Source organism: Pelodiscus sinensis, chromosome 14 (assembly GCF_049634645.1).
Source record: "Pelodiscus sinensis isolate JC-2024 chromosome 14, ASM4963464v1, whole genome shotgun sequence".
Lineage (NCBI taxonomy): Eukaryota > Metazoa > Chordata > Testudines > Trionychidae > Pelodiscus > Pelodiscus sinensis.
The window spans coordinates 37336418-37357801 of record NC_134724.1 but is presented as its reverse complement, the minus strand read 5'-3'; the positions used below and the strand labels follow the sequence as shown (position 1 = coordinate 37357801).

At 41.5% G+C, this 21384-nt stretch overlaps 1 protein-coding gene across 4 annotated transcripts in view; it reads left to right on the top strand.

The window, feature by feature from the left end:
• MYO9A (myosin IXA) overlaps positions 1-21384 on the top strand; it is a 307802-nt gene that overhangs the window by 12088 nt on the left and 274330 nt on the right. Inside the window, exon 1 of one of the 4 annotated variants that reach the window (XM_075897520.1) lies at positions 18655-19065. The exons of the other annotated variants lie outside the window; for them this stretch is intronic. The gene's annotated coding sequence lies outside the window, so the exon portion shown is untranslated. Of the gene's footprint in view, positions 1-18654; positions 19066-21384 lie in introns of those variants that run through there. 4 annotated transcript variants of the gene reach the window in all.

Below are 21384 nucleotides of genomic sequence, written 5' to 3'. Positions count from 1 at the left end.
TTTTGAGCAGATGGCTAATGTACTCAGAAATAAAGCTTGTTAATTGTGTCATCTTCCTGTTACATAGTGGTATAAAAATGCATGGCTGTAATTTTTTCAAGTTAGGTGACTCTGGGGTCATCACAACTCATTGCACTGGTTTCAGGGGTGAGTGAGTTTCTTATTGGGCTATTAGAGTAATGCTTGTGCATAGGTACGTAGGCTATTAGAAACAATGTGATGGAATTGTTTCTGGTTTGAGGTAATTTGTATGGACGTCTTTTCTTCTTTATTCTAGATTTTTCTTATGGTATCTTATAAGAACAAATGTCCAGGAATTAAGTTCAATAAATATAATCAACATGCACAGTTCATATTAGATGATGAGGGGGGGGGTGGGAAGGAGAGGGAAAGGGAAATTAATTTTTCTTTTGTAAGAGATGTATAGGCATCTCTATATATCTTAATATTACCAAGTAATATAGTAGTAAGAGTTGATATCTTGCTTTACTGATAAATTAAGCATTGTATTAAGATTTCAAGTTTGTATTTTAGGAATCTTTGATATAGGTCAAATTAAAAATAAGCTCAGACACTTCAGATGGGGGCTTTATGGAAAATGTTAAGTTATTAGAACGTAAGACTATTGAATTGTGCCTGTTGAGATTATTAGGAACAGATGTAATACAGCTGGTTTAAGTGTAAAATCTTTTAAAGAGTTATCTTCTGATGTATTTTAACTGTTATTTGTTTTGTAGTGTGGGGAGATTATTTGATAGGTAGCAACGATTTTATATGCAAGATGAGCACTGGCTTTCATTGCCACAGATTCCTTTCAAAGTGAAAAGAGAAGAGAAAAAATAGTTTATCCTTTATTACTGTCCAGTAAAAAAATTCCTCCTGTTTTTTGCTTTAAGTATTTTTAATTTTATTCAGAGGGAATATAGCTTTATTAAGACAACATAACTAGATACTTATACTTACACTAATACTTATTTTTCTTTTGGCAGCTTATCAGAATTCCTTTAGGCTATGTCTCTACCTGACTCACTGGAGATCAATCTTCTGGTGTTTGATTTAGCGGGTCTAGTAAGGACCTGCTAAATCGAACGCTGATAGTGCCCCCGATCGGGGCCGGTATTCCTACACCTTGCGAGGAGTAAGGGAAGCTGACAGGAGCATATATTCCCGTCAACTTCCTGCTGTGGAGTTGGCACCAAACTTGGCTTAAGGTATGTCAACTCTTGCTACATTATTTACGTAGCTGGAGTTGCGTACCTTAAGTCAACCTTCTTGGTCTAATATAGACCTGGTGTTAGTCTCAGCAGGGATACACAATCCCCCTTGAATCCTTTCTGTCATGATTTAACCTTACAAGTATCCTCATTGTGGCTGAAGACAACTAGGTGGAACTTTCTTTAGACTCTGTCAATGCTTCTCCACTGCCAGCTAGAGGTATTTCTATGAGCATTATGAAGCTCTCTTTCCCTCACAAGGATTGAGAGAGTTGCCTTTCTGCCAGCCTCATCTCCTACAGGCATGAGGATCAAGAAACTGAGACTGGAAACAGAATCCAGATATCCCACATTTCTGGTAGTGCAGAACATTATAATTACTCATCTGATCTGGCCCTATTCAGTGCATTTAACTTCAGAAGAATCTGAGTATGTGCAGAGTCTGTTACTAGCACCACATAGAACATACTTTAACAGTGTCTGAATCACAAGGACTATCAATGTATTTTACTATAGGTGAAGCTGATAGTGACCAGTTATTTGACGCTTTTCATTATGAAAGATTCTTCTGACTTTTTTCTGAGAATCAGTCACACCTCCATTGTTTGCAACAGGTCTTTGAGATTCAGCAGGGTGAAATCTTTAAGGTCAGCAAAGTGCCTTTTGTTTGTCCCATGAAATTCTGTTGAGATTTAGCTCATTTAAGTCACAGTTGTCCTGCTGTGATGTGCATTTGTCAGGAAAGCAGTACACTCCCATTCTGAAGAGCTGGTCCCGGTAGCTACCTCTGCAGCAGCAGTACATATTGCACAGGGAATGCTTTGGAAGTTTGTTAGGGCTGTTGCTGCTGCGGCACATTCTTCCTCTTGATTGGATGCAAATGATCCAAATGACCTGTCTCACGTATGGGGATGCCACGTGGGATAGGAGCCCCCAATCTCCTGCATGGTAGTATGCAGGCCTGCCAACAGCAATTCCATGCCCCAGTGCGGAAGAGTCAATGGGGCCCATGCATGTACAAGCTGCACCCACATGGATGCTGTAAGCCTGATGTTTGGGTGGTGCTACACCTGCGCTGGCTGGTACCCAATGAGCTGCTGGGCGTGCTCTTCCGGCACGGCCAGGGTTTCCACATGCTTGCCTGGCTGCCTTTGCTGCTGCTTGTCCCACCTTCTGCATATCTAGGAACCCTGTGGCCCACCAAAAGGCCCCAGGGTTACCGGCCGCCAAAGCTGCCTCCTTTGCCCTCCTTTCCAGTCAGTGGGCCTGGTAGTATGTGAAATGTGAGTGGAGAGCTGGACCAGGCTACTCTTGATCACCTCCTGCACCTAGCACATGGCATCAGCAGTTTATTTTCTCCCCCTTTGGCATAACAGACTATTTTGCCAGCTCCAGAGGCATTTGTCTTTAGTTTCAGCTTCCAAGTGGTATCATGTTCGAGACCCAAAGCAAACACAATAATTATCTAATCTTGAGTTGGACTATGTTTTGATCATTCTGCTAACATGAGTATCCAAGAACAGTCTAGCATCTGTGACCCATGTTTCAAACAGTAACTGAACTTCTTCAGGGTTGCTGATCCAATTTTTCTATATTTTTCTTCCAATTTATCAGTGTTCCCATAGTCGTAACTCATAACAATGAGAACGGCCAGACTGGGTCAGATGAAAGGTCCATCTAGCCCAGTATCCTGTCTGCCGACTGTGGACAATGCCAGATGCCCCAGAGGAAGGTATCAAACAGGCAATCCTCACACGATCCCTCCCCTATCACCTACCTCCAGACAAACAGAGACTTGCCACACCAGTCCTACCCATCCTGGCTAATAGCCATTGATGGACCTCACCTCTATGAATCTAAATCTAGTCCTGTCTTGATCTGATATTAAGCCTCATCCAAGCTCTACTCTCTCACAGGCAGTGGTTTATTTGCTCTACAGCAGGGCTTCTCAACCTTAGAAGCCCCGGGTCCACAATGATATTCACAGCACATGCCGAGGGCCGCAATTTGTGTGGTTGCATATACATGCAAATTTATATGCAAATCGCTTCTTTGACACTGACGGGCATGAATACAAAGATTAAGGCAAGACTATACAACATGCAGGCCCCATTTAAGTCAGGTCTGCTGATATTAATAAAATGCAATATTAACCAGATTTCCACCCATATAACAACACTTTTAATGAGCAATGACAGACCAGGAATTTACTAAAACGCACATCAACAGAAGACCATTATATTGACTACTTTCTTGTTTTGGCTCCCACCTGTGGGCCATGTGTTGAGCCCTGCATAAATCCAAACCACACTGCAGGCTGCAAATAAACAGGCCGCGGGTCACATGTTGAGTAGCCCTGCTCTATTGCATCTAGAGGATCAGACATAAGAAATAGGGAGTAAGGTATTAACATCAAAGCCATTATTGGTGTTCTCCACTAGCCCTCCTTATGGGCTCATACACATTGGAAGGTCCATTTCTATTTCCTTCCCCCTGAATAAGAATGATGGGAAATGGTCCTAATTATAGTTTCTTATCTCATTTCACTAATCTGGTAAAAGGGAGAATTAATTGTTTACTAGAAGTTGGATTTTGAAACAAGTGACCATTGACGTCTCTGAATTCTGAACAGAAGCTGTATTTCATAAAATGGTCCTTTCCCCTTCCACAAGAATAACCTTTTCATAACCCTCCCACAAACATAACATACTACTTTTTCGACCAATTTTCCTGTAAGTGCATCTGCTCTTTTAGATGTGAGCCATCATTAAAGTGCTAAAGAAAGGAATTCTCAGAAATGGACATCCTACTGTTCCCTGGCTCACAAGAAATATTTGACCCTAAATGGATGTATCTATTCATTTTTACCACCAAATTCAGCAGAGGAGGTGGTTTTCAAATTTATGCTCACATTTATGACAAAAGTTGCCTTTCTGGCATCTGTGGCCATGCAAGACACATTACTATTTCTCTGCCATCAGAGATGCTCATATTTCCTGCTGGACCCTATTCATTTTCAATAATTTGTGCTTCCTTTTAGATCTACCTGTCAGGATAAGAAGCTCCTTTTGGCTTGATGAGGCTACACACAAATGTGTATCTCAGTTTTAGGAATCCTTGTGCTCCTACCATCTTATCTGAGTCTTGAGCTTTCAGACTTTAAAAAAAAAAAAATTACATTGGAATGTCCAGCTTCTCAGAGGGGAATAATATTGTTTTTTTCCCCCAAAGTGTTTGTGATGACTGGCTTGTTCATTATCCCTGTTGCTTCTTTTTCTCCATTTCACAAGAGTTCTCTGGAACTTATGCAGATGTGGTAGGAATGATGTTTGTTTAAACATTAGTTCTTTGACAAATGGTCTGCAAATTGCATTTTTGCCTCTGAAGGAACATCATAAACTTAAAAATCCTTAAATCTTCTGATTTTTGAAGTGTTATTTTTAACTTTCTAAAGTATTTAATGTAAGTGAAAGACCAGAGAAATCTCAATCTCTCTCTCTCTCTCTCTCTCGTATCATCTATTATGTGGGATTTTTTTTTCATACTACAACAGAAGAGAAAATATTTTAAAACTGATTGTAAAACCATAAAATTTGAGGAAACTCAGAAGCAAGGGTAATATCTAAAACCACTTTTAATTCAGCTATGAAATTGACTTGATTTTAAGTTGACACAGTATACCTTTTAAGTGAAAGCTTGATCTGATAAAATTCCATGGTGTACAGTTAATTGCTGTTGAACATCTCTACTTTTTCACCAGTTTTGTCTTTTCTGTAGGAGCACCAGTCTCAAGGTATTATGGTGGTATAGACAGTCAGTGTTCGCTTGTGACTCAGTGGTAAATTAACTAATGAGAACTGATGTAATGTTTGACAAAACAAATATATTCATTTTCATCAAATTTGGTTTTTATTTGCTGATAGCACACTTACCTTGAATCATTAACTGAGGATTTGCAATCTTTTTGCTGTTTGGCAGGTCTTTGTGTGTGTTTAGGGTCTGTTTGCTTTCAGCCGTCAAACACTGACTATTTAACAGATTAGAAAAAGTCCTTATTTTAAAAAATGCAAAGAACAAACACACCACCCCAACTATCTACAGTTATTTGAAGGCTTGGTTTTTCAAAGGGGCCTAAAGATTGGGTGCTCAGTTCTCATTGAATTTCAATACAAGTTGAATCCCTAAATTTTTAGGGGGGGATAGGGTGGCGGCGGGAAGAGCCAACCCAGCATCAACATAAATGAGTGTTTGTTTTAAATGCTTTTCTGTGTGTGGCCAGTATTGGTAATTATGTACAGTATGTATAGTAACTATTTAATTTTGAGCACTCAAATTATTGTTTTACAAGAGATCATTAGGAGTTGTGGTTGTAGAGGTAAATCACTACTTTCCTTTGTAGATTTCTTTGTTTATTCATGTGAAGTACCTCAGAATCATTAATGGTTTTATCCTCAACAGTGCTGTGAGGTAAAATATATTTCAATGGTTTGTATTTATTGGGTACATACCATAGGACTTCAACTGTAAGGACTAGTGGATGATGTAATCCTTAAAGAATGTGGTACCATTACTGCAGAAAAACTTAAAGTGCAAGTAGGATATGCAACAAGTAATTAGAAATGCTCTACTCACTTTATTAAAGGGACATTGGCAAGTTGTTTAGGCTCCAAATTTAATACTTTTAAATTTTGGATATTATAGTACTAATTGACTTACTAGGGTTTCTTTTGATGGTTAACTGCAGCATTGAATTTAAAAAGCACTTTGCTCTGCTAGCAACTAAAATGTAATTCCAACACATCAAGCTTGTGTGGAATTGACACTTGCTATTATAATATGCAATTTTTAATGTGCTAAAGGTAACATTCAGTCTGAACCCATAGGAACCTTCCTAAAAATACAGCTTTTATTTCATTTACACAAATGTGTCAGTAAGTTGGTGTTCACGTGAATGAACAATGTTTAAAATGCTGGGTTATTGGATAATACTTGGGAGTTGGTGATAAGGCACAGAGGTTTTTTTTTACTGCTGTTCTTTAAAGTTAGTACATTTTCACCCATTTTACACGAGTTGAATGTTGATGGTTAACAGCTGGATGTTTAGTGACCCGGGGGTAATGAATTAGTATCAACAAGTGTAAGATGCTGTTGTGAAGGCCACATAACAAAGAAAAAGTTATTTCTAGACAGTGATCAAGTAATTTTAACCTTCTATTGAATAGTCTAAATAGACTGGTTGTAGTGATAAATCACTACTTTCCTTTGTAGATTTCTTTGTTTATTCGCATGAAGTACCTCAGAATCATTAGTGGTTTTATCCTACTGCTGCATACACCATTGATGATTTATGCCTTCACAACTTGTTGATACTCAACATCCAACTGATAACCATCAAAATTCAACTCGTGTAAAATGGGTGAAAATTTACTAACTTTAAAGAACAGCCATAAAAAAAAAACCTCTGTGCCTTATCACAATTCCCAGTATTATCCAGTCACTGTAAAAGAGGTTTTCCAGACAGTGAACCATTCTTCTAGTTCGTCACTGAACCCTTTCCAGTTGAACATCTTTTCTTAAAGTATGACCACAAGACCTGGACGCAGAATTGCAGTCATGAATCATCAATGGTGTATGCAGCAGTAATGATACTTCCTGCTCTTACTCCGTATTCCCCTGCTTGTACCTATAAGGATCACATTCGTGCTGAGCCACTGCATCACACTGACACCTCATCAGTTGGATACCCACCCTGACCTGTAGGTCCCTTTCATAGTCACCACTTTCAAAAATATGGTTTCCAATCCTGTAAATTGTCACCTGTGTTCTTCGTTCCTAGATATACAGCCTTGCATTTGGTTGTATTAGAATCTGTGCTATTCAAATAGTCTGCTTTACTAAACAATCCAGATTATGGAACGGTCAGTCCCCACAACATTCATTAGTTACCACTTTATCAATTTTTGTCATTTGCAGTTTTTACCAGCGAAGTTATAGTGGAGTAGCAGTTCTGTACGGTCAGGGTTGAGTGTTCCTTACTGTTTAAAAGATTACTTTGCTAGGTGCTCTAAAATATATATGTTTACTGAGATTATCTTGAAATGTGGTGTTTGCCTCTTAAAAGTTTATAGTAGAGGTTTTGGAACTATTTTGGGGGTCATTTCATCAAAGCTTTCCTGAGATACAACCTCTCTAAAATGTAATTTGTTTACAAAATAAGATGGTTCTTCTATTTTTGCATACACTTGGGGCTCAAAATATGGCTTTGATCTTCCACCAAATCACTGCTTGTTCAGGATCATATCAGTGTCACTTTGAGGAAGCAATATTTAAGGGCTAACTTTAAAACTCACGCTCAGGTTGACTCAAACTCCTGAGCCAAAGAATGTGAAATGACATGTGCAGGAAGATGAGAGCTCTGTTGCTAGATGGTTTGCAGACAGGCTGTCTGTTACAGTAACTGGCTGGCTTAGGTGACATATTGTGGCTGTTGAATTTGATCAACACCCATTTATTAAGAGTTCAATTCCTATCGTTAGCAGTTTTCGGGTAATCTGAGTTATGCACATTAATTGTTCTCTCTCTGAATTATTCATTGGATGCCTTTTGGAAGTTTTGCCCTGAAGCCCAAGTTTTTTGGTTTAAGAGGCAATATTTTTAAGTGCTTTAAAAGCCACATACAGGCTCTGATTTTAATGTTATGGTATGGTCAAGGACATTAAGTACTCTAGTAAGTAGTTAGGCTGATGTAATCATGATTCATGCTTCTCAAGTCATTTCCAAAACAATGGAAATGTGTTGAGAAAAGCAAGTCATTGGGTCCTTAGGTCAACAGATTTTATGAAACACAGTTGCCTAACATGAGTTGCTCGTAACTTTTAAAGATCGTTATTACTTCTTGTGCAGATCTAGGCTAATGCTGGAGTAGTGCATGGGGTGTGGGGATTGGGAAGGTGCAAGGAAGGGGTTCTTCTTCCTTGAAAGCATCATGGTTTAGGGCTTTAGTCTGGTAGAACTCATTAGGGGTTAGCTCACCCCTAGACAGTCTTTATTAATATAAAGCATCATCCAAATGCAGTTATAGCTTAAACCTCTCTAGTTCAGCACACTTTGGTCTGACAACATCCATGGAATGACATGATTTTAGTTAGCCGGATGTCCACTTATTACAGATGTGGCCAAGTTTTCTGCAGTACTATAAAGTTTTACAGCCACCAGTCCTAGAGCTCAGTATTATTTAGCTCTAATTTACCCCAAATGTCTTCTAAGAGGCCAGAAAGCAGTGGAAGTGTTGATAATGCTGCTAGACAATATTGGCCTCTCTGATTTGGCACCGGGCAGGTCCTGAGGGTGCCAGACTAGAGAGATTCACCCTGTATTGAAAACCCAGTTTGCTGACTAGTTAGGATGAGCTACGTTTCCAAAACATTTAGCTTCTCCTGTGATCCCTTAGCAAATAAGGAATCATCATCAAGGGGACCTCTTGCTTTCTGGTAGCTAAGTATTACTGACAGAACAGGACGACTGGAGGGGAAAGGAAATTGGATTTTATGGGGTTGCTGTGTACTGTTGTTCTGTACTTCCTGGTTTTCAGGCATTTGAGTGTAGCTGAACTCCATGTTCTGGAAAAGCATAAGGTACCACTGGGCAGCGTTAACTCTGTTAATGTGTTTTGGCAGCCACATTCATTCTGTGCAATTGATAAAGGTTGAATAGCATTGGCTAAGAACAGATATTCATGAGATCCCATTAGAAATACCCCTGCAAGATGATGTATTACTATTTGATACATCAGTTTGCTAGTTTTTATCCATTTAATATGTGCCATGTTCATTTTTGTCTTGTGGTAATTATTTCATCAAATGATGTGGTCCTAAATCAGTACTTAGTGTAAATACATCATGGTAACATAGTTTCCTTTATCAACCAAACTTGTGATTGAGTCAAAAACTGATGTTAAATGCAACGAGACCTGTTTACAGGAAACCTCGGTTGATTGGCTTTAAGCATACAGCCCATTGTAGTACCATCCTTTAATTCTTTAGTTCCCTAATAATTTTTGTTGCCCTTTGCTGGATTCTCCCTAATTTGTCCACATACTTTCCGTAGCTGAAGGTCTAAAACTGGATGCGGTTCTCCAGTTGTGTTCTCACCGTGCCGAACAGAGGGAAATAATCACTTCCCTTGATCTGCTGGAAATGCTCCTGCTAATGCAGCCCAGTATGCTGTTAGCCTTCTTAGCAACAAGGGCACACTGACTTCTTGCTTGTTGTAATTCTCAGGTCCTTTTCTGCAGATCTGCTGCTTGATCAGTCAGTACCCAGGCTGTCGCAGTGCATGGGATTCTTCCATCTGAAATGCAGGAATCTGCACTTGTTCTTTTTAAACCTTTGATTTCTTTTGGCTCAATCTTCCAATTTGTCTAGGTCACTCTGGACCCTGTTCCTATCCTCCAGTGTACCTACCTCTCCCCCTAGCTCAGAGTCCTCTGCAAACTTGCTGAGGGTGCAATCCATCCCATTATACAGATCATTAATGAAGATTTTGAACAAAAGCGGCTCTAGGACCGAGCTTTGGGGCCCTCTGCTTGATACCAGCTGCCAGCTAGACATCGTGGCATTGATCACTACCCGTTGAGCCTGACAATTGAGCCAGCTTTCTGTATCCCTTCAGCTAAGCCACACTACTTTAACTCATGGCAAGAATACTGTGGGAGACTGTATCAAAAGCTATGCCAATATAAAGGTATATCTCATCCACCGCTTTCCCCGTGTCCACAGAACCAGTTATCTCATCATAGAATGCAATCAGGTTGATCAGGCATAACTTGCCTTTTGTGAATCCATGTTGGTTGTTCATGATCACCTTCTGCTCTTCCAAGTGTTTCAAAATGGATTCCTTGAAGACCTGCTCCATGATTTTTTCCAAGTTCTGAGGTGGGGCTGACTGGTCTGTTCTTCCCCGGGTTCTCCTTCTTTCCGTTTTTAAAGATGGGCCCATTTGCCCATTTTCACCTCCTCTGATCACCATGAATTTTCAGAGATATTGGCCAATGGTTCTGCAGTCACATGAGCCAAATATCTTATGCATTAGATCCGGCCCCATGAATTTGTGTGTGTCTGTTTTTTCTGCTCATCTCCTTCTCATTCTGTGCTGCCCAGTGCAGCAGTCTGTGAGCTGACCAAAGTGTGTGTGTGGGGGGGAAGTACATCTGTCACTAAGTTTCTTCTCTCATTTGGTAAGGGTCCCAGATCATCTTGTTGCTAACATACCTGTAGAAACCCTCCTTGCTATTCTTCACATCCCTTACTAGCTGCAACTCCAGTTGCGCCTTGGCCTTTCTAATGACCAGGGCTCGTGAACCGTGGCGAGCCCTGCTCGCCAGCCGCACTGTCCAGCATGCGCAGATCGCCCGAACCCATCTCTTCTGGGTTACAATCTACTCGCCACAGGTGAGTAGATAGTATTATTTGTCGAGCCCTGCTAATGACACGCCTGTATGCTTAAGCAGTATTTTTGTATTCCTTCCTAGTCATCAGTCCAGGTTTCCACTTCTTGTCAGCTTCCTTTTTTCCTATCCCACAGTGCCTGCACCCCTTTGCATTCTGGATTCTGCTCCAGTGTGCACTGGGACCAAAACTCTGCAGCAAGTTCTGGGTACACGTCGTCAGCAGCTTATAATGCACTCGTTTCCCCCTCCACCACTGCTTAAGACCAATGGCAAACAGTCTTTTAGTGCTCGTTTTTCTCTTGCTGGTTATCCGCGCAGTTACCATAGCAGAGTAAGCATGGAACCATCATGGATCCCATTGAGCATCAAAGCGTTACGATGATGACGATCATGTTACACTTGGTGCGTCTAATGTCCAAAGCATATCCAGAGTCAACTGGAATGAGACAGAATCACAGAAGGCCACGAACAGACTAAGGATGTAAATCCCAATGAATTGGTTAATCAGTTAAATGTTAGACTGACTTAACGTTTAATTGGTTAACCGACAAAGGGATCCCTGCCCTGACCCTGGGGCTGCCGCTGCCGCCGCCGCCTAACCTGTTAGAATAAAATGAAGGCCTGTCTAAGGACACTAGGGATGTGTTAAGTACAAGACCAAGTTATGCTTTTAAGTAGCCACTTTGCAGCAGGCACATTTCGGAGCTCTTGGGAGAGCAGCTGGACTCAGTTTGGTGGCAAGCCCAGTAAGGGACAGGCTGGGGCACGAGCCAGTGCGCAGGAAGGAGCACTGGGCTTGGGTGTAGTGGCAGAGCAGGATCGGGGCTCACATGGTGCCTGAGCGTTTGGCACACCTCCATTTGTCGGGAAAGTACAACTTGCCCGTCCCACGGAAGGGAGGAGGATGGAGGTCCTGGGGTGGCGGCAGGGTAGGAGCTCAAGCCAAGCTTCATTGGGGATGAGTAAATGGAGGTTTGAAGCGTCAGGTAATAGCGTCCCCTGCTTCATCCAGGTTGCTGTGCGAGAGATCAGTCTTCTCCAAATCTCACAATGACAGGGAGCAGGTGCTGACTGAATGTGGCCAGAAATCTGGACCTCATGCTGCAATGCTTTGAGCTGCAGTGCCGCCAGACCACTTACTGCTGGCTTGGTGTGGGACAGTGTCCTACTGTGGGGGGTCAGAATAAGGCAGCCCCCAGGAACCTTGTGAGAAGGACTAAAGAGTTCTTCTGCAAGAGCTCTATGGACATGATTCCCATTCCATCTCCAGCCATGTTAACAAGCTGTTCTGGGGACCCCTGACTGCATAGGCACATATGTAGCAGCGGCATATTTGTGGCAATGCTTCAGACTACGTTTGCCTCCTTCATCGTTTGCTACGACTGCCTCAGCGTTCACTTATGTAGGAAGGTAAAGAGCAGAGGACGGATCTGATGTGCTTGTAATAGTCACGTGGCTGAAGAGAGACAGTGCAGTGCCCCGTACCAGTTGGAGTTTCCCAAGGGCTGATGTCTTCATCACATGTATATTGCATTGACGTAGTCTGGCTGTCAGGTGGTAACACCATGTGTAATTGAGGCCAGATCATCATTTACCAGGTTGAGAAGGAGTCTTATAGCCAGTCAGAAATAGTAGCAAGCATTACTCATAGATGCTACCATGGGAGGGCTTAGCCTCAGCAAGAAATCCAGGAGCAGTCTTAAGCTACAGACTGAATTGACCAACTGTGGGTGTCTCTCTTTAGGCCAAGGAGACAGTTCCATGACTGCAAGCTCTTAATTTGCTCACCAGCATAACTTCTGTTGCTTAGGTTCATTTTCATCCAAATTCATGAGCTTATCTTGTCCAGACAAGGTGATATTGTGTTGATAGTGACATGGTCATATGCAGTGAAGCATAAATATAGCTGTGTATTCAGTTCTGTATCCAGTGATTGGATCAAGAAGCTTCCATTAGCACTGAGAGCTGAGCAGTAAAATATTTTTCACAGGATTGAAATTGTATTTCAAAAATTTAGTTAGAAGGAAGATCGCTTGATGGTAACCCCTCTGGCCACTTTCCCCTCACTTTCATTTCTGATACTTTATGGAAAGGACTTGATAGTGAACAGTTACTTGTTTTATATTTAAATGTACATTTTAATCTTACAATGAAATAGCTGTAGTAGTATATTTAGAAATAATATCTTTCTGCTTATTTCTTCATTCATAAATGGTGTTAACATATCTTCAGGGCAGTTGTTACTCAGCTAAAAGAAACAATATAACAAAGAAACAAAAGTTAAATGAAGACTTCAGAGAATTGGGGAGTGGTATAATCACTTTTGACTAAAATGAATGCAGAAGTACACACCTTGGCTTATAATACCGAGACATTTCAATTTTATCTGAAATTACTTGCTTCAGGGAAACAAGACTCAAGCTGCAATTGAGTAGAGCAGGGGTCTCCAAACTACGGCCCGCGGGCCGGATGCGGCCCGCGAGGCCCTCTCATCCGGCCCGTGGAGACCTTTTTGTCTACGGAAAAAAAAAATACAGAAATTTACGTGTATCCTGCCAAGATCAGCCGCAGCTTACGTGGACGTTATGTTTTTACCGAATTAAAATAGAGGCACACAGTAGTGCGTTATGTTTTCCAACCGATCATTACATTGCAAAACCTTATTCGCTGCTTACTTTTTCTAAATCTAAAGCCAGAAATGTCTGCTATTTTGGCATCCAGGAAACAATTTCACCATTCACACTAATACAGGTGTTCATGTGTAGTGTATCAATGTGTTATTAAATAATAACTGAATAAAATAATATTAAATAAATAATTAAAAACACCATCCATGTTTTGATTGTTTTTTATTTGGACCTCAAGTGTGTAGTCGGCCCCCGAACTGCTGTTTGATAGTTAATGCGGCCCTCGGGCTGAAAAGTTTGGAGACCCCTGGAGTAGAGTGTTGCATAAGAAGTTTTTTCTTCTATTTCGTATACCTCTAAAAAAGTTCTGGATCAAACAATTTTTGACCCCTTCCACGTACGAATTCACCAATAGTTTGTTCCAAGACACAGAGCCAACTATGGCTTTAGATTGTTTGAATTTTCTTCAGTCTCTGTGATTTCATTTCCCCTTTTGTTTTCTGTCTTAAAATAGGACAATTGCAGTGAAGCAAAGTTCTTGCCACATTCACTTATCTTTAATCAGGAACTGCTATGATTTTAAATCGAATGCTACAAGAAAATGTATGCTTCAGGTATACTCTTCCTTCATTTTTTTTCTCTCAGAGGGATTAACATCTCTAAAAGTATAGCAATAATAAAGCTGTGATGTGAGCCTTCTGGCTCTAAATTGGGGCTGAAAGTTCAGTCAAGTTTTTAAAACTCTTTTTTTTTTTATGAAAAATGTGAACTCCCTAACCAGGTCCTCAGTGATACAGAATATAAATATTGGCTGTCCTACTTTAAAAAAAAATCCCATCTCATTCCTTTGATTCCATGTAGAGGAAACAATTTTTTTCAAAAGTGTCTTTTTAGGATTTTTGTTCCAGGAGTAAATAGAGCTGGTAGTTGGGCATATTTGCTGATAGCATTTGTGGATGGGCTGTATACCACTCTAGGCAATTTAATAATTCCAGGCTCCAATAAACTTTTCAACCTCTGTCTTACCTCCACCCTATCCCTTGGAATGCTTTTCTGGGACATTAGTCCTCTGATGGTTAGGCTTGAAATCAGATGAAAGTTTCTAACTTACTGATGGCCAGTCTATATCCATTTGTTCTGATGCCAGCATTGTCCCTTAAATAACTCCTGTCCCTCTCTACTATTTATCGATATTGATGTATTTGTAGAGGAAAATCATATTTTCTTCCCTCACTGGCTAAATAAGCCAAGCTCTTTATGCCTCCTCTTGTAAGGTAGGCTCTCTAGTCCTCTGATAATCCTAGTAGCTCCTCGCTTCACGTGTCCTGTTTGAATTGGTCTGTCTTAAACATGGGAGACCAGATCTGCACTCCCTAGTGAGCCTTAGGTATTGAGTCGTGCGATTTATGTTAAGAAATAATAAAAATCCACTGATGAGACGTGGCCGTCTCAGTTGATGGCTTGAACAGATTTTTATTTCATATCTCGGTGAGGTTTTGTTTTTGTTTTTAAATTGGAAATCGCTTGCACTGCTTAAAATCTGGAATTGGAAATTCACTACAAAGTAAAAATGTACACTTCCTCAAAAACTCTATTTACAAGTGCAGGGTATCGTCTGTGATTGTGGATGCTGAGCACTTCTGGAAATAAGACCATAGGTGTTTCAAGTGGGGCATGGATAGAATAAGGGGCATAGAATTTGTAGCCACTAGTAAAAGCACCTACCTGTCCAACATTGTATGAAGTCTGTCTCACTCTTGGTGAAGAAGGGAGAAGCTGATGCTAATGAATATAAATCAAAAGCTAGGAATTGTAGAAAACGGATAATGAAGCAGAGAAGCTTAAAGAGAAATCTATGGTCAGCAGAGCTAAGGGCAACAAGAAAAAGTTAAGTGTATTAGGAACAGAGAGACTTGTAACAATGGTATTAGTCCATTACTAGATGTAAATGGGGGAGTTATCAATAATACAGAGAAGGCAGAAATGTTCAGTAAATATTTTGTTGTGTCCTTGGGGAAAAACAGATGCTGTAATTTGTATCTTAGCAATCATGTCAAGATGGGAGAATAACACAACATATAGATGGTATCATGAGCTTTTGTGGGCACAACTCACCACGAAATCTCATTATACCGTGGTTTGTTAGTCTTTGAGGTGCTGCAAGACTATTCGTTGTTTTTTCCAGTTAGACCAGTGGTCCCCAACACAGTGCCCGCGGGCGCCATGGCGCCCGCGGGGGCATTTGTGTGCGCCCGCCAAGTGCTCAGGGCTGGCCTGGCCCCGGGCATGTGGCGCTGCATGGTACCGGAGCCGGCCCCGGGCGCATGGTGCACGGTAAGCGCCGGCCCCGGGAGCGCTGCCGCCTGCACTCTGGCTGCGCGGCACTTGGAGAGGGGGAGCGCCGGCCCTGGTCGCGTGGCATTTGGGGAGGGGGAAGCGCTGGCCCTGGTCACGTGGTGCTGGGGGGAGGGGGAACGCGCTGGCCCCAGGCACGCGGCACATGGGGGGGCGCTGGCCCCGGGCGCAAGGCAGGCGAACGGCCATGCCCCCTGGCGCCCGGCAGCCTCTAAAGGTTGGGGACCACTGAGTTAGACTAACTCAGCTACCCCTCTGAAACTTTCAGTTGGTCCAGATAACTTGCATCCAAATGTTTTTTAAAAGAGTTGGTGGACAAGCTCTCTGGATTGTTACTGTAGATATTTCAATAGGTCTTGGAACACTGGGGAAAACCCAAAAGTCTAGAAGAAAGCTGCTATATTAATATTTTACAAGGATAAACAAGTTGATCTGGGTAACTGAAATTCTATAGTCTCATTGGTTACAGGCAAGATACTGGAATGGTGATTCAAAACTTAGTTTTACAGGATCTACATTTCACAAATCCATGCCGATTATATTCCTTGATTTCTTCATTAACTAATGTGATTTAAAAAAAAATGAAATTACTAATTTGGTTGACAATGTTAATAGTGTTGATGTAATATAGTTAGGGTTCTATAAGACATTTCACTTGGGATCACATAGCATTTTGATTAAAACTGGGAAGATATAATACTAACATGACCCAGATTAAATGGATTAAAAATTGATTAAATAATCAGTCTAAAAATTGTCATTGTAAACAGTAAATCATGATCATATGCTATGTTTTTATTGGGGTTCTGTAGGAGCAGGCCTTGGCTCTATGCTATATAAAATCTTTAAAAATCTCAGGAAAACGTTTGCAGATGTCACAAATTAAGGAGTGTTAAATAATGAAGAGTACATGTTGTTAAGATCGCTTGGCAAATTTGGGTGCAAGGAAACATATATTTTAATATGATCAAATGTACATATCTGGGGTCAAAGAATGTAGCCAGATTTACAAGGTGGAGCACCTGAGAAGCAGTGACCTTGAAGAAGATTTGGGGGTCATGATGGTCAGTCAGCTGAGCATGAGCTACCTGGACAAGACTGGCTAAAAGAGTTTACAGAACCCTCGGATGCATAAACAGAGAACTCGAGTTAGGAGGGAAGAGGTTATTTTGCCTCTGTCACTAGTGCAACTTCTGCTGGAATACAGAGTCCAGTTATTGTGTGTTGAATTCAGGAAGGTCTTGGATAAATTGGAGCGTCTTCAGAGAAGAGCTACAAGAATGATTATGGATTAGAAAACATAGCTTACAGTTTTAGACTCAAAAAGCTTCCTCTGTTTATCTTAACAAAGAGTAGGTTAAGGAGTGACTTAATTACAGTCTATAAGAACTCGCATGCAGGGAAAAGTATAATACAAGCCAACAGCTGGAAACTGAAGTTAGACAAATTGAGACTGGACATAAGGCATCCTTTTTTAACACTGAGAATAATTAACCATTGGAACAACTTACTCAGGGTCTTGGCGGATTCTCTGTATCTGGTGATTTTTAAATCAAGATGAGATGTTTTTCTAAAAGGTCTGCTCTGGCCATTAATTTGGGCAAGTTCTATGGCCTGTGTTATTCAGAAGGCTAGACTAGATGATTGCAGTGGTCTCTTCTGCTTTGGAATCTGAGTTAGGGATGTAAAAAACGGTTTAAAAACATAACCGTGTAACTGCTAAAACCCCTAGCGGTTACACTTGCGGGGGCTCTGCAGTGTGAAGCTTAAATAAGCTTTATAACGCATAGTCTGCAATGAAGCCTCTTCCCTGGGAGCTCCTGCTGGCCCTGCTCCTGGAGAAGCTTTGCTGTGGGCTCTGCAGCTGGCTCCCCTGAAGTGGGGCTGGCAGACCTTGCCGGTACCACTCCCGGGGAGCCAGCATGTAACCTCCGGCGGGGAGGGTCGGGCACCAGAGCAGCCCGTTGCTGTGGTCCCCACGGTGCTGGAGCAGCCCCCTCCCCAAGGCAGGCAAGTTGGTGCTCCAGCCCCTTCTTGTTAACCGGAACCAGTAAGCCGCACCCATTAAGGCCGAGTCTTACCGGTTAACCATTTACAACCCTGCTATGAATTTACATGTCTCCCCTTTTTCAGAGTGAAACCTGGATACTTCCTACAGACAAGAGCCCTATTTGCTCTGTAACCCTGATCTGTTCTCTGCATTTTAGACACGAGGAATTTTCACTAATGTCAATTATTCCAAAGTGTAGTTATTCCACTTATGTGATTTCTGGACATAACAAGCTCTAAATATTTTTCTGTATTAATTTTGTGAATATACACACGCAAAATGGGAAATAGCTCACTTTTCTAGATTGTTGTATTTCACAAGGCGAGTTATTGTCAGACCTCCCCGCAGCAATAACAGAGAAATACATCTGCCTTGGACATTCGTCAGATTCTCAGTAAGGAAGTAGTTAATCCTGAAGCATATGCTGATGTGGGGAAACAATGTAAGCCAGTTGCTGTGGCTGCTAGGGTGTGGTTCAGAAAAGACCAGTTTCTGGGGCTGTTTACTGGCTGAGCCAGAGAGGGCTAATTATAGACACAAACTAGGGAAGGAAGAGAACAGGGTCAATTAGAGCATCCAGCACTGTTTCCTTTAAATTAGTAGTTTGGTTGAATAGATTAAAAATAATAAAAAAGCAGAGAGTGAATTTTCAAATGTATTGACTTGGAATTGTGCCAGTGGCTATAGTGAATGAAATCTTATGACTTGTTCCACACTGATTTTTAAGTAAATAGTAGTATCCATTGTGTAGTTGTATTTGCAGTCCACCCATCTTCAGTTTTAAAGAAGACAGTGGGGATGGTATTCTCTTTTTCCTGTGATTTCTCTTTTTGAGCATCTGCGTTTGAATGTAAGTAAGTTGTCAGAGTGAGGTCTATGAAAAGAAGCATGTTTGACATTGTTTAACAAACTGGATCTTTGAAATAGAAGTAATAGACTCATATGCAGGCTAAACTGGTTCACAGCTAATAATTGTATTTGGTGCCCTTTAGCCAGCTGAGCTCCTACTCTCTTTCTGGTAAAAGGCAGCGTTCTACAGACTGTGTCTTTTGGAAGTAAGTGTCTGTGTTTCTTTCCTGTCTTCCAGCATGGCCTTTACTTGGAAAAATTTTAGGCAACTGAATGGAGAAAAAAGAGGAGAGAGCGCCTACAGTTGTAGTCTCACTGTTCAGCCCACACGGGCAGGTTCCTTCTGCCAGTCCTGTGACTCAGCTCTAGGCTTGCTTGCTTCCTTGAGGCAACTTCTGGCAACATATCAAAGGAGTGTCCTGTGCTTTCAAGCCGTGACTGAAAGAGGGCTTCGCTAGAGTGCAAGCTGTGTCCGTGGGATAGTGTCTCCTCAGGAATCTTCTGTGTCTACAGCCCTGTAAGGTACACCATTGCCCTCCACAAAATCTGTTACTCTTATGGGCAGAGAATGGTTTTTCTCCAAGTAAGCTTAGCAAGCCACCCATTTCTTCAAAACGGTGGTTTTCAAAGTAAATCACGAGAGCCATCGTCAGAGGCATGTGAGAATATCCTGTAATGGCTTACAATGAATGCATTTTATGTAGTAAGACTTGGCAATGCGATTATAGGTGTATTCTGACCCTTTCTCAGACGGGGGTAAGTGGGAGATTGCATTATTTGGAAAGGGGTATGCAGCCTAAAAATCAGGCATGCTGCTTTAAAGCAGTAATTTTCTATCTGGGGATATATCAGATACCACTATCAAATGTATTTCAGACCACAAAACTGTCCTTTGGGTGGTTCGCCCGCAAGTTCTTTGTGCTGTTGCGCATCTTCTAATGAATGGTCTGCTCTTCCGTTCATTTTCAGTATTTCAATTTTGGAAATCCTGGTTAAATACTGAGAGTCACTATCCCTCCCTCAGAATTGGCCATTTTGTAACCAAACATCCAGCTCATCACAGAATAGAGATCAGAATAAACCTTCCTTCTTTTGGTATCTGTTCACCCTCTTCGCTGGGGCAGATTGAAGTGTGTGGGAGAGGAGGATTTCCTTGTTGTTTTGAGTGGACAGCAATTACTTGAGGTCTTGCTTAGAAGATAGCTTCCTTCAGAAGATGCAACTGGGAATTGGGGAGGAGGATGGAATTCTATAAAATATCATCAGGTGACCTGACGTCAAAAGCAGGTGAGGGAATGTGGCTCTACAGTCTTACTAAACTTAAAAAATGGCTGAGTTTTGTGTCTCCAGTGTTCACTTCAAAACTAAATCCTTCAGGTCAACTCTGGCAGTCTGAGTGATTTTCTGACATCAGTAAGGATGCAAATGTCTGTTTCTCTGTGCATTCCCATGTACCTCAGTCAATAGAATTTTTGACATTTATGGTTAGATGCGACAGATTCTCGTTAGTCCATATCCTGCATTTGGCAAACCCACCAAGAGTTTTCAATAAAGGATTAATGATGACAGTTTTCCAGAAGGAGGGGAAACTCCTTAATGACTGACTGGTTCAGGAGAAGGCTACACAGAATAATAGTTATTCCATTCTCTGACTGTCAACCAAGAGAAAAGCGCTCTCGTTGTGGCCAAACACACTTCGTATCTGGGAGCCTGTGGGGATTGTCTGCAGGAGTGGAGATCTCTCAAGAGGTGTGAAACTGAAGGCTCTTACTCAGTTAGTATATAGTCAGGAAACATTCCTGGCAAGAACTCTTACATATTTTTGATGGCCTTTTCAGGCGTTATTCCCAAGGCTTGAATACTTCTGTGAACTTTGCAGCCATTTCTTCTGATTTCAGGGAAGAATTCAGTAAAGTGGAGGAAATATTTTGATCCCTAATTGCAAGAAAGGTTCTACCCTACAGCTGTGAATGAATAGGTCAAACACCCTTTATGGCCAGGGAAGGGGGATATCCTATTAACTTCTTGGTAGTCTGAGAGCAGTGGAATCTGGGGGCTTGTGTACATGGAGGTGAACGAGTGTGATTTGTGAAGTGTACTAGTATGCTGCATTTGAACTATCACATGGATTACCTATTGGCATGCTCTAGAAGTTACCTTAATTAATCTGATCTATGTATATTTTAGAATGCACAACAGGATGTAAACAGTCCAGTCAGAGCACCATATGTTAGTGTGCTGCACAGATCATGCCCTTCTGATGTTTTTTGCTGCACTGTGCAGGCGAGCCCCGAGACCCGGAAAGTAAAGAAACAAAGTTCTCCTTTCTCTTCAAATATTACTTGCAATTTCTCCTATATTTGGCTGTCTTTGGAGAATGCTTATATTCGTGCTGTACGGGGTCACAGACAGTGATGTTCAGATCTTACTGTGGTTTATTCCTGAACAATCTCTGTTCTGTCTGACTGTAAGTGAATGCATGTCATTTCGTAGTAAGGGAAGAGGAAACTTCCACTGTCTTCATATTTGTAAGAGGCTAAGAAAAGGCTTAGTAGAATAGATTGCATTTCCAGAATTGCCTTTGTGCATCTCTCCAGCCCTTTATGGTCAACACCACCATCTTGCCACCCACCCAACCTCACACTCTGGTACCGACTTGACTTGGCCTTTTCTTCAGACCTACCTCCCACCTCCAGCCAGAGTCCACGTCTTGCCAATTCTTCCTACGCAACGTCTCCAACATCTCCCAGGCTTTCCTCTTGTGCTGACCCACTAGGCCCCTATCCAACCTTTCATCTTTTGCCTTAACTACTGTAACTGTGTCTCTGGTTTTGCCTCAAA